Raw genomic sequence first — 11863 nt, 5'->3', positions numbered from 1 at the left:
TTCCTTTAATAGTCAAGCTTTTATTTAACACAAAACGAAAAATGAGAACGAATTTAATGGAAATATTTAATGTTAAAATTAAGTATGTGTTTGAATTATAGTTTGTAAATGGGAGCTTTCATAAAATTGATTTTGTAAAATTGATTTTGAGAAAAGTAAGTTTGGGTTAATATAATTTATATTTGACAAATTTTATATCAAAATTGATTATAACAAAATAAATAGTGATTGAATTATACTACTCAAAGTCACTTCTAGATGAAAAATTACTAAAAGAGACATCAATTTAGATAATTTTTTATATACATGCAAAATCATAACACTAACAAAAATAATATAAAAAAATATTTATCATATAAATAAAATAAATACAATAAAAAATAAAAATATGAAATAGAGTACTATAAATTTTATAATGTCAAATAAAAAGAAAATATTTTATAATTTTTCTAGTACTGTTAGGTAGCGTTTGGTGGAGAGATAGAGACATAAAGACTGAGACTGAGAGACAGAGACTAAGAGACAGTGATTAAAATAAATCTCAATATTCTGTTTGGTGCAAAATGGGAGACAGAAATTGAAACAAGAATGAAACTCTAATTTAATTTGCACAAAGGGTAAAATTGGAATTAATTAATTGAAATGAAAGTATTTTAGGTATAAAATGTTATTAAAGTTTCAGTCTCCATCTCTAAAAATTTCAGTCACCTGTGTCCCTACTTTTTGGAGGTACTGAAATACTGAAATTTTAGAGACAGAGACAAAAATTTTAGTACCAGTCTCTGAACTAATAAACACGATACTGAATCTCAGCCTCTCAGTCTCTGTCTCAGTACCTCAAAACAAACGCTACCTTAGTACTCTTTAATTTAATATTATTTTGGATTATAAATTTTCATTATTTATGGCTCTATTATTACTTATAATTAATTTCTTATTTATTTTGTCTTTTTTTATAGGATCATAATTTATATTATATAAAATTTTATTAATAAACGCAGTATATAATAATTACAATTACAAATTTTACAAAGTCAAAATAAAAAATAAAAAAAATTAATACAAAATAAAAATAGAGTACATCAAAGAATAAAAAAAATTATATAGATAAGAAATAATAAAAAATCCATAAAACTAACAACATATATCGTATGAACAAAAAAAATACAATAAAAATAAATAAAATTCATAAGAATAAAATCAAATAAAAAATAAAAAAAATTCATACACAGCATAAATACAATCCAGTAAATGATAGAAAAAAAGAATTTATATGAACAAAAAATAATAAAAATATCATATAAAAAAGTTAACAACATTTGTGTATGAATAAAAGAAATATAATAAAATAAATAAAAAATCATATGAACAAAGGCATAAAAAATCATAAAAAAATATACATATAAAAATAGTATGATAAATGATAAAAAAAAACTCATAAAAACATAACATGAGAAATCAGAACTCTACATAAATAATATAAAAATATTTATCATATAAATAAAAAATATAATAAAAAATATAAAAATTAAAATATGAAAATGAGTACTAAAAATAATAATAAAAAATTAAAATATTTAATTTGCTAGCGATTGAAACAAATATGAACAATTTTGATGAAAAAAAATTGAAAGGAAAAACTATAAAAAGTATGAAGAATTACAGAGAACTACTGTAAAGATAATAGTTACTGATATCCTTTGTATAGAAGAAAATAAAGGGTAGGGTTGACAAAAAAAAAATAATTTTTTCACCTAATTTTTCAAAGATAATCAACAACCATGAAGTGAAACGCAAAAGTTACAAATTTCTGCTGCGTTCAGAAAGATAAAAATTATCAAACATAAAAATAAAACTTTCAAGCTCAAACGCGCTTCTTTCCTCCTCAACGTTTTTGTCAAATACACTCTAAATCTATTCATAGAATGGTATACATGACTATTGAAGTATTTTCGGTGCAAAGTTTTTAGGACATAAATTATTATGCTGTCAACCAATAATATTATCTGACTCGTAAGGAAACTAGTTTGGTTATTATTATGCTGTCAACCAATAATGTTAACTGACTCGTAAGAAAACCAGTTAACCAAACTAATCAATAATATTACAACATTTTACACGCCTTTGCTGCAAATACTGCACTATTTATCATGGTGCGGTAAGCGTTGACTCTGATAAAGCGTAGCTTCAACAAAAGAGTTGAGAGAGAAGAATGTCTTGTTGGCTTGTTGCTATATCTCACTACAACCCAGAAATTTTAGTGTCTGATGAATTGGACACATCTAACACTGATTTGGAATATCAATGACAGAACCTAATCGTAACAACCAAAATTCACTTAATGCAGTAACCGTAATTTACAGAATATTGCTTATTTTTTAATCAAATTACTGTAATGCAAACTCAATTGAGTCAGATAACAAACAATACAAATATACAATAAAAGCATCAATTTGTATTGTTAGTGTTACCATTTTTATATTGTGAACACTAAGAATACAATTAAAATTTTATAATTTAAAAACATATAATTAATTATTTGTCTTTGATAAAAGGTTTTAATTAGATTTTTTTTAATCTTTTATGTTAAAAAGTCAGATAAATAGTAAAAGCTACATGTACTCACTCTACTTACTCTTCCATTAGCATGAAATTAATAAAATAATGTTAAAATAAAAGTTGTAAAAAAATTTATATTAAAAGATAAAAACATCATATACAATATATACATTTTTTCAAAAAATTAATTATACTATTTATTTTTTATCATCCAGCATTACTTTTCATTAAAAAAAAGAAATCCTCAAATGGGCAATCTTTCTTAAATTGGTAAGAATATTAAAAGAGTCAAAATTCATCCTTTAAATTCTCGATATTATAAATGCATTTTTTTAGTGTTTAATTATTTCATGAGAAACATATTATTATATTGGGTAAAAAAATATAATTTTTTATCTCTGAATTTTTGAAAAATTTAAAAAATATATCTAACGTTATTTTTATTTTAATTTTATTTATGATATTTTATATATATTTCATTTAAAAATTAAATAATATATACAATATTAGAATATTTATATTATTTTGCAATCATCACGTACCATTGTATGTTAAACTTTAAAAGTAACAAAAAAAGGCTAAAATAATTTTGTGAATATGTTATATATATGTAATGTATATGTAAAATGTTTTTAACATCATATAAAAATAAATATATAAATAAGATATTATATAGATATCATGAATTAAGTTAAACAATAAAATTTTTTATTATTATAATTTTTATTATTTTATTAATATATTTTTTATTTAAGTTATTAAATATGTCAAAATAAAATTGAATAAATATTTTATTTTAAAATAAAAAGAAGAAATAAAAATATTATAAAAACTAGAAATAAAAAAAAGTATTTGAAAATTTTTTTGGATTATTTTACTCAACCTACAAGTTATTAAAAAAATCTGTTAATTTTAAATTATAGGATGGATAATTATTACAGGTGATGAGTTAATTTTTTTATCGATATCACCTTTTTTTATTCGTTCAATTGCTTTATTATTTCATTCTTTAGTAATCCCAAAATGTTTTTTTTTCTCAAATAGTTATAATATATATTCTTGCATAACATAAATATTATTTAAATTTTTTCAGTATAAAAACTAAAAATTAAACCGTGGCTTCCAATAAATCATATAAAATAGTAACTATAAGTTTTTTCATAAAGTATATATTCTAATAACTTTTGGATTATAATTGGAAGCTTTTTTTTCTTAAATCCATCTTATATCAATAGCTCAATCTATAGGGCCTATAGATAATTTTAGACAAGTTTTCAGAACATATCTGAGTGGCATTTAATATATGATTGACTGAACAAAATAAAATACAATAAAAATAATACCAACAAGTTATTAAAAAAAATTAAAAATAAAGATTCTTTTTAGTTTAGTAAAAAATAGAAAAAAATTCATTTAATACATCAATGCCAATAAATTGTCAAATACTTCATATATATTGTTAATTTAAATTTAAATGCTAATGACCTTGGAAATGGATGTGAAATACTGAAAATTAATTAAATATGAGAATGAAAACAACATATCTCATTCTTTACCCCTGAAAAGAACCATTCCCTATTATGACATTAAGTGGACATATAAATAAGAGAATGTTAGAAGTGGTAAAAGTGAATTAGTGGGTGAATTGGGAAAGAAAACAAAACGTTTATTTGGTTTTTATTGAAAAATGTTATATGCATGGGAATCTTCAAGTCTATCTTGTGAATATAGATGAAATATGCATGTGTCTTGAAATGCATATATAAACTTACAGGAGTCACACATGCAGAGTTTTTAGAGCGGGTGTGGAAAATGCCAAGGATCTGGGCAAAAGGGTAATTTCATTCCTTTCATCTAATATTAAAGTATTTTAATTTCCTTAACCTACCAACATTAGTACCATGCAATGATGAGTATATTTATTTATTAGTGTTTTAAGTGTAATTCTCTTTTGGATAATAATATATTAGTCATTTCAAAAGCAATTTGTAGATTCTCATTAATTAGTTAATACTTTTAATTTATGGTTTAATAAGTGCAGTGATCATTAGTGTTGACGTTTCCATAAGATTTTAAATTTGTTATACAAAATTATTGCATACTATATACATTAATTATTTATATTTATTATTTATACCATGTGAGGACTGTAGTCTCCTTTGTCTTGTTGGTTATTGATTATTATTTATTTTCCTTTCAATAATATTCGAGAGAGAAAAAAAAAATCAGTCAAAATAGTTTAAATTTATTTGATTTAATATTTATTAATTGTTATTATAATTAACTAGAATGAAACCTGCACGATATACGGGACGATAAATTAATGATAGTATATAATAAATATTAAAAATGGTTATATTTTGTAGAATTAAATTAAATATGAAACTAAAGTTAAATTTAAAAGGTATTTTATTTAAAATAATTTGTAGTACAAAATATTTATATATTAGAATTGTATGTATAAAATGATATTTTTATTTGGTGGTTTGAATTTTGCATTTGTTTTAGTTGATGAACTTACTTTTCTTATACGGCGCTCGTCCTCTTTTTAAGTATTGGGTTAGTAACTAATAATTTGATAGATGAGATTATGAAAAGTATATAGAGTTACCTTATTGTTGGATATTGTGGTGTTTGATTACATGTGCCACAAATGTAGTTATTTCCTTTTTCATATGCTTTCTTCGTACACTTTTCATATTCAACATAGTTATCTCAATTGAGTAAGTTTGAGATGTTGTCTAGTTCAAAAATAAATTTTTTGTGCAAATTTGATGTAATTTGAAGGAATAGTAATAAGAGACTTATATAAGTAGTTCAAATAGTATGAAATTTAAATATTTATAACGTAAAATTTATTATGATTAATAATATTATTAGGATATTTGTAATATGAATGTTTATTACATTGGATGAGTTATTTATAGAAATTAATAAATTAATTATTGGAGTTATAAATTTTTTGTATTATTTATAATGGTAAGATATAATAAATATAGGAATATGAATTTAATGTCTTTGTAAGTTACAAATTTGGTTAGATACTATTAATTTTTAATTATTGTCATTGGTAATTATTGTATTATTTTTTCTATATTTTATTTTTTTTACTGATTTAGAAATAATAGATGATTTGGCAAACATTGAGTGGTTAATTCTAAAATTTTGCCAAGTAAGCGATGTTGCTGACATGAAATTAATAAAAGAAGAGAAATAGCTTAAAAGTAATGTGGATAAACTTATGTATCTATTTTTATATATTAAGAATAGATAGATAAATAGATAAATATTAAATAATAAAATAAATTTATATTTTTTTTTGTCTTTTTAATATTATGGTTTTCTTTTTGTTAGTATTTTTTTGGTGACTATTATACATGGTACATTCTATTACCTATATATTAAATATTAAAATTAAATTAAAACATATTTATACATTTGAAGATATAGTAATTATTTGAAAAATATACACTGCACTACTTAGCTTATTACCTCAACGTTGTCTTTTGATTTGTTTGAATCCTTCACATTGAGAGGGTCTTGAATTTCTTTATTTTGTTTGTTGTTCTTTTGGGGTCTATGACACCTTTGATTCACCCAAAAAAACATAAATTTAAAGGTTAATAATTAAATTATTAGTTTGTCACTTAAATTTTTATTGAATATTTAAATATAATATTTTACACGTAAGATATCATAATTTTCTATTCTACTTCTCAAACTATCACACAATTTCCTTTTTTGAAATTAAAAAATTTCACAATTTTTCTGTTTATAAGTCTATGTCAATTTCAAACAATTTGCTCATTCTCATTTTTGTGAATAATCGAGAAATCAGTAGACAAAAAATTCCTGATATTTTGGAAAACTAAAAAGTTACGTTGTGCTCTAGTTTTGACAAAGATGGGGTGGGTGATTGGAAAACTATTTAACACCCCACATCCCTTTGAAGTTTGAATTGTCATAACTCATAACCGATTACGGATATAATATTATTAATAATGATTTCTTAAGAGTAATTGCAAAAAATCAATGCATGTTTTCATGCCGAAAACGTAAAAGCATGGTTGTTTGATGCAACATATTTTGTTATTCAACAATCAATAGTCAACATATACATATTTTGCTGGCAAATAAAATAAAATCCAACCTCTTATCATTTTGAAAAACCAAATTAGTATTATATTTCTTTTTCCCATCATTCTATTTGGCACAACATTTTAAATTTTTTTGGTTGGATACAAACAAAAATAAGGTTGTGTGCTTAGCATAGGAAGAAGACTAATTAGTATCTCAAAAAAGCTAAAACTTCAACTGATTTTTTTAGTTGGTTGAATTAGACAATTTCTAATTTTAAGTCGGACTCACACTGTCACACACATATCACATCCATACATACAAAGATTCTATCTACTATTTAGTTAGGAAAAACTACCATTTGTACTCATGAACTTTACGAACGCTGACAAAAGTATCCATGGAAGAAGAAAAGTGACTTTGTACCCATAAAAGGCTGGATCCGTCTGTCGATAGTACCCGAACGTCATTAAAACGTTAGCTCCGTTAAGTTAAAAGCCAACATGGCACGTTAACTGCTTACCTGAATTTTGATTTTTACTTTGAATTTTTTTAAAAACCTTCCAGGTGGATATAGGAGGGAGAGAGAGAGAGAGAGAGAGAGAGTAACGTTAGAGGCACTTCGCGCCATTCCATCTTCTTCCTCACCACCCTTATACATGCCCTAGCAGAGAGAGAGAGACGTAAACCACATACTGAACCCGACGCCACCAACCAATCCGCCCAACCGCCTCCGTCCGCCCAAAACACCATCGGCGACCAGCATCGCCCAATCCTTCTTCCATTTTCTTCTCCATTTCCCTATTTCTTCCCTCCTTTGCACGTAGTCAATCTGTCTCTGCGCGAACAGCCCCTGCTTCGCATCTTCCAGTCCGGCGAGGAACCAAGGGCGGCGAACTTTTGTGCCGATGCGACCGCCGCTCTCCGCCTCGCCCAATTTCTTCGTCCTTCCCTCTCATCAGCGTAGATTCAATTCCCTTTCCCTGCTTCCCTGTCTTTCTTCTCTTTATTTTTATTGCTTTTTCATTCTGTTTTAATGATTTGGGTAGGTTAAGTTACATGATTTCTGTGTGTTGGAGTGAATGTGTTTGCTGTGGCTGAATTTTCTGGGTTGTTTGATGCCAACATAGAACTAAACAAGCTGTCTGAATTTGCTGCACACCACATGCTCGATATATCGCTTGAATGAAGTTTTTTATTTAAACCTTATATCTGATCAGCATAGGGCTTAAGTTTTGTTTTCATTAGGCATTTTAATTCACAAATATGCAGTTTTCTAAACTTCGTGATGATGATTGTGATTAACTTTGGTTATGCGCTAGTTGAATGTCCTTGTTGAACACCAAGTTATCTATATGTTCTTCATATTTTACACAGCTGAAAACAATACCACCACCATAAGATAATTATAGTTTTCAGGGGACATTTTTCTAAAACATTCACTATTTTACACAGGTTGACAGCAAGCATAGCCTATTACATATTCCTCACCAAACATCATAACATGTATATCTCAAATCATTATTCTATAAATCAATAATTGAAACCCCATTTTTCATGTAATAAATAATGGAAAGGATTAAGGGATGTATTGGGCTGATGAATGCAGTTTAGCTAAAATTTCAAATAATGTATAACTAAAATTTTACTAATTCTCAATTATTCTAATAAATTTAAATCATATATTTTTTATTGTGTAATAGATTTATAGAAACAGTAGTCATTTAATTATTGAGTGAATCATATTTTATAATTTAATAATTAGAAAAGTCATAAACATTGTCCAAACTTTTTCGTGAGTCAATTTTAGTGAAAATAGACAATTAACTTTCCCATGAACCAGGATTTGTTCATTTAGTGGTAATAGACATACCTACATAATTAATAAGATTTACATGAATAATAATATTTTAAGAAACTAATTATCACGTTAATGTTTGAGCCGTAAGTCGTTGTTTATCAAAAGTTCGTCTTCATTTCCTTTCTTTACCTTAAATATTTTTTATTTTAAATTTTTATCTATTGTATAACTAAAATATTTTTATCTATTTTATCTTAAATATTTTTATCTATTGCAGTTTAGCTTCTCTTATTGCTCGTCTCAAATAAAGTGCAACTGTTTTCTGAACTTTTTGATGATGATTGTGATTAAACTTTGGTTATGCGCTAGTTGAATGTTCTTGTTGAAATAGTAGGTGTATTGATATGGACTGTTCATTCTTTTTTTATTGACAGAAATGGCTACCACGACGCATATCACATTAATAATACACCATAGAGGTAGACTTGAAAGGGGATCGGATGGCAAGTTGTGTTATGCAGAAGGTGAAAATATTGAGGTGGAGAGAGTTAACGTGGATACTCTGAATGACTTCTTCATTAGTGACCTACTGAAAGACATTGGGTATCCAATCATCTCCGATTTCTACTGGCGACAGCCTGGAATGGAAATTGAGGGTGGTTTGAGGCTTCTGCGACTTGACATGGATGTCGTTAAGATGTATGAAGCTGCTGTGGAGAATGGGCATAAGATTGAATTATACACAGAGCACTCAATTAGCCAAGCAGATGTTGTAGATACGAATGAAGAAGCTGGTGTAGAAGCACCTGATCAGGTTAATGTAACTCCATCAAGGAGGAGGAGAAAAGTTTGTGTCAGGAGGACTCCAACTCCAAAGAAGGCAACAGGTCCTAGAAGAATTCTTCAACTGGAAGGGGTACATACTGAAGCCCAAATTACAGAGGAGACCCATGGTACAGAAAAGGCCCAACCAGATGCCAGCCCAAATCCATCAGTTCCAGCTACACCAAACACAGTTCATGTATCTGAAGAATCTGCTATACGAAACACAGTTCCAGCACCATCTATTCTGCTTGACAACAATGCCCAGCCAAAGTCACCAACATACACAGAGCCACCCTCTACCTCTGATGATCCACAAGACGAATTGCTCACCCAATATGTTCCTTTACCACAGAATCAACCCTCCTCCTAAGCCATGCCTGAACCACATCCAACCCCCCCACCCAACACCCCTTCTACCAATCCATCTGCCCCAGTAAATGCTCCAGAAATACAGAATAACAACACAGAGGAGGGTACTGGAGGTAGTAGGAGAAAACAGATAAAGAGATCTACTAAGAGACCCCTTCTAACTGGACAAACATTTATTCCTAATGCAGATCTGAATCAACCTCCATCAGTATTTATTCCGGTGGATGGGGGAGAATATTCAGATGATGAACCTGGTGTTCATTGCTATGAGTCAGAGGGCCTCCACAGCATTGGAAGTGATGAGGATGACCAGGGAAGGTCATTTCCACAATGTAATGCCGATGCACCTGTTAAGGAGGTGAGGCTGGAGCTTGAAATGGAGTTCGAGACTCTGCAACAGTTCAAGAAAGCTGTAAGGTATAACCACTATCCATTGTTGCCTCCTGTGTATAGGAAGTCTATTGGGAGACCTACTAAAAAGAGAGATACTCGTAGAGATGGTCCTAGAGAGAATCCTGATCCACATAGAGCAAAGAGGAGATATGGTCCCATTAAATGTACATATTGTCTGAAGGTATAACCTAACATTCCATGTCTCATTTGTTTACTTATGCATATTGATTGTCTTGTAAAGAAATTAAAATTGCAATTATTGCTACTGTTTTCTCAGACTGGTCATAACAGCAGAGGATGTGACAAGAAGAAAGAAGCTATGGCTAGTGGAGGAGCTGCATCAGGTAGTGGTAGTCAGCATCAGGGTGCAGCAGCAACAACTGAAGGTATGGGTGTTGATGATCTTGATGAGGATGCTGCCAGAGAGCAAGAGATGTATTGGGAAGAGACTTTGGAGGCAGCAGATGCTGAAGCATCAGCTTCAGATTCACCCAGTGTAAGTTATTTATATCCACTCTCTTCTTCTACTTATTAGCATGAAGATAAATTTATCTTGCATTAAAATTTTGAGCTAATGCAATTATCAATATTTATAGGTGAATGTTGATGATCTGAACTGTGTGAATCCTTCTGAAGAACCTATGGCAGTAAGACCTTCACCTTCTAACTCCTCTACTGCATATGTGTCACTTAGACCTATCATAAAGTCAACCATGTCCAAAAGACCAATTAGGAGGAGAAATATTAAGAGGCCACCACCGTCACAACCTTCTCCCCTCAGACCTGCCCCACCACAACCTACTCCAATAACGCCTACCACACCACAACCTTCTGTTGTTAGGCCTACATCACCAACTGACCAACCGCCTCCAAGAGTTACCAGACAAACAATGCATGGTGCAAGTCAAGGGACCACTACACGATTTAAGCGATTCATGCCAACTCCACCATCCACAATTCAAACACCAGGCAGATGGCTAGTACCTGGGTTTCGTCCACCAACAGGAGCATCTTCAAGTGGCAACAACAATGGAATTTCTAGTGGCAGCAGCAACTCCACACCCAACAAATAGGATTTTCTAGTCTGAATTTATTTTTTTATGAAGTACTTACTGTAATTATATGTCTATGAACTCTTATATTATGGTTTTTTTTGTAACTTATGCCTAGTAATTAAACAGCACAACTTAATGCTTTCATGTTCATCGTTTGTATTGGTTCTATTAGGTACATTTGATTTGCTACTGCTACATCAAACTCATACCCTTGTTTTGAGGCTTTTGTTGATAACTGCATATGAGTAAATTACTTCAAGGTTTATTATAGCTTATGGAATGAATATTTAGTTCCATTTCCAGGTTACAACTTTGCTATTTATTTTACAATACCATGTTTCTGGCTAGATTAAGACAAATCACGACATTTATATTTCTTTTTTTGTCAAAATTGAGTTAACTCCAATTTAACAGATATCAAATACATTAACAATCATGGACATTAATGTCATAACACAACTTGACTTTTTCCACAACAAGTGAAGATAGTAACAGAGTTTCGAAGTTCATCATCATCGAGACCAACCAGCTTCTAAGTTCATCATCATTGAAACCAAAAAGCTGCACAAAAAGACCCCAGGACAACATACACCATAAGCACAGTTACATATTGATTAATTGGAGTAGATTCAGCCCTACACAAATCAGTAAACTCAAAAAAATAGTTATAATCCATGACCTAATAGTTCTAATTTCACCCTGGAGCTTCCCTATCTTTAACAAGATCTTCACACTATTCTATTGAATCTCTCTTCTTTGCCCAGTGAGATTGACCTAATGGTTA

This window comes from Arachis hypogaea, chromosome 12, assembly GCF_003086295.3.
Source record: "Arachis hypogaea cultivar Tifrunner chromosome 12, arahy.Tifrunner.gnm2.J5K5, whole genome shotgun sequence".
NCBI classification, from domain to species: Eukaryota; Viridiplantae; Streptophyta; class Magnoliopsida; order Fabales; family Fabaceae; genus Arachis; species Arachis hypogaea.
The sequence above is the reverse complement of the archived record's forward strand: the minus strand, read 5'-3'. Positions refer to the sequence as shown.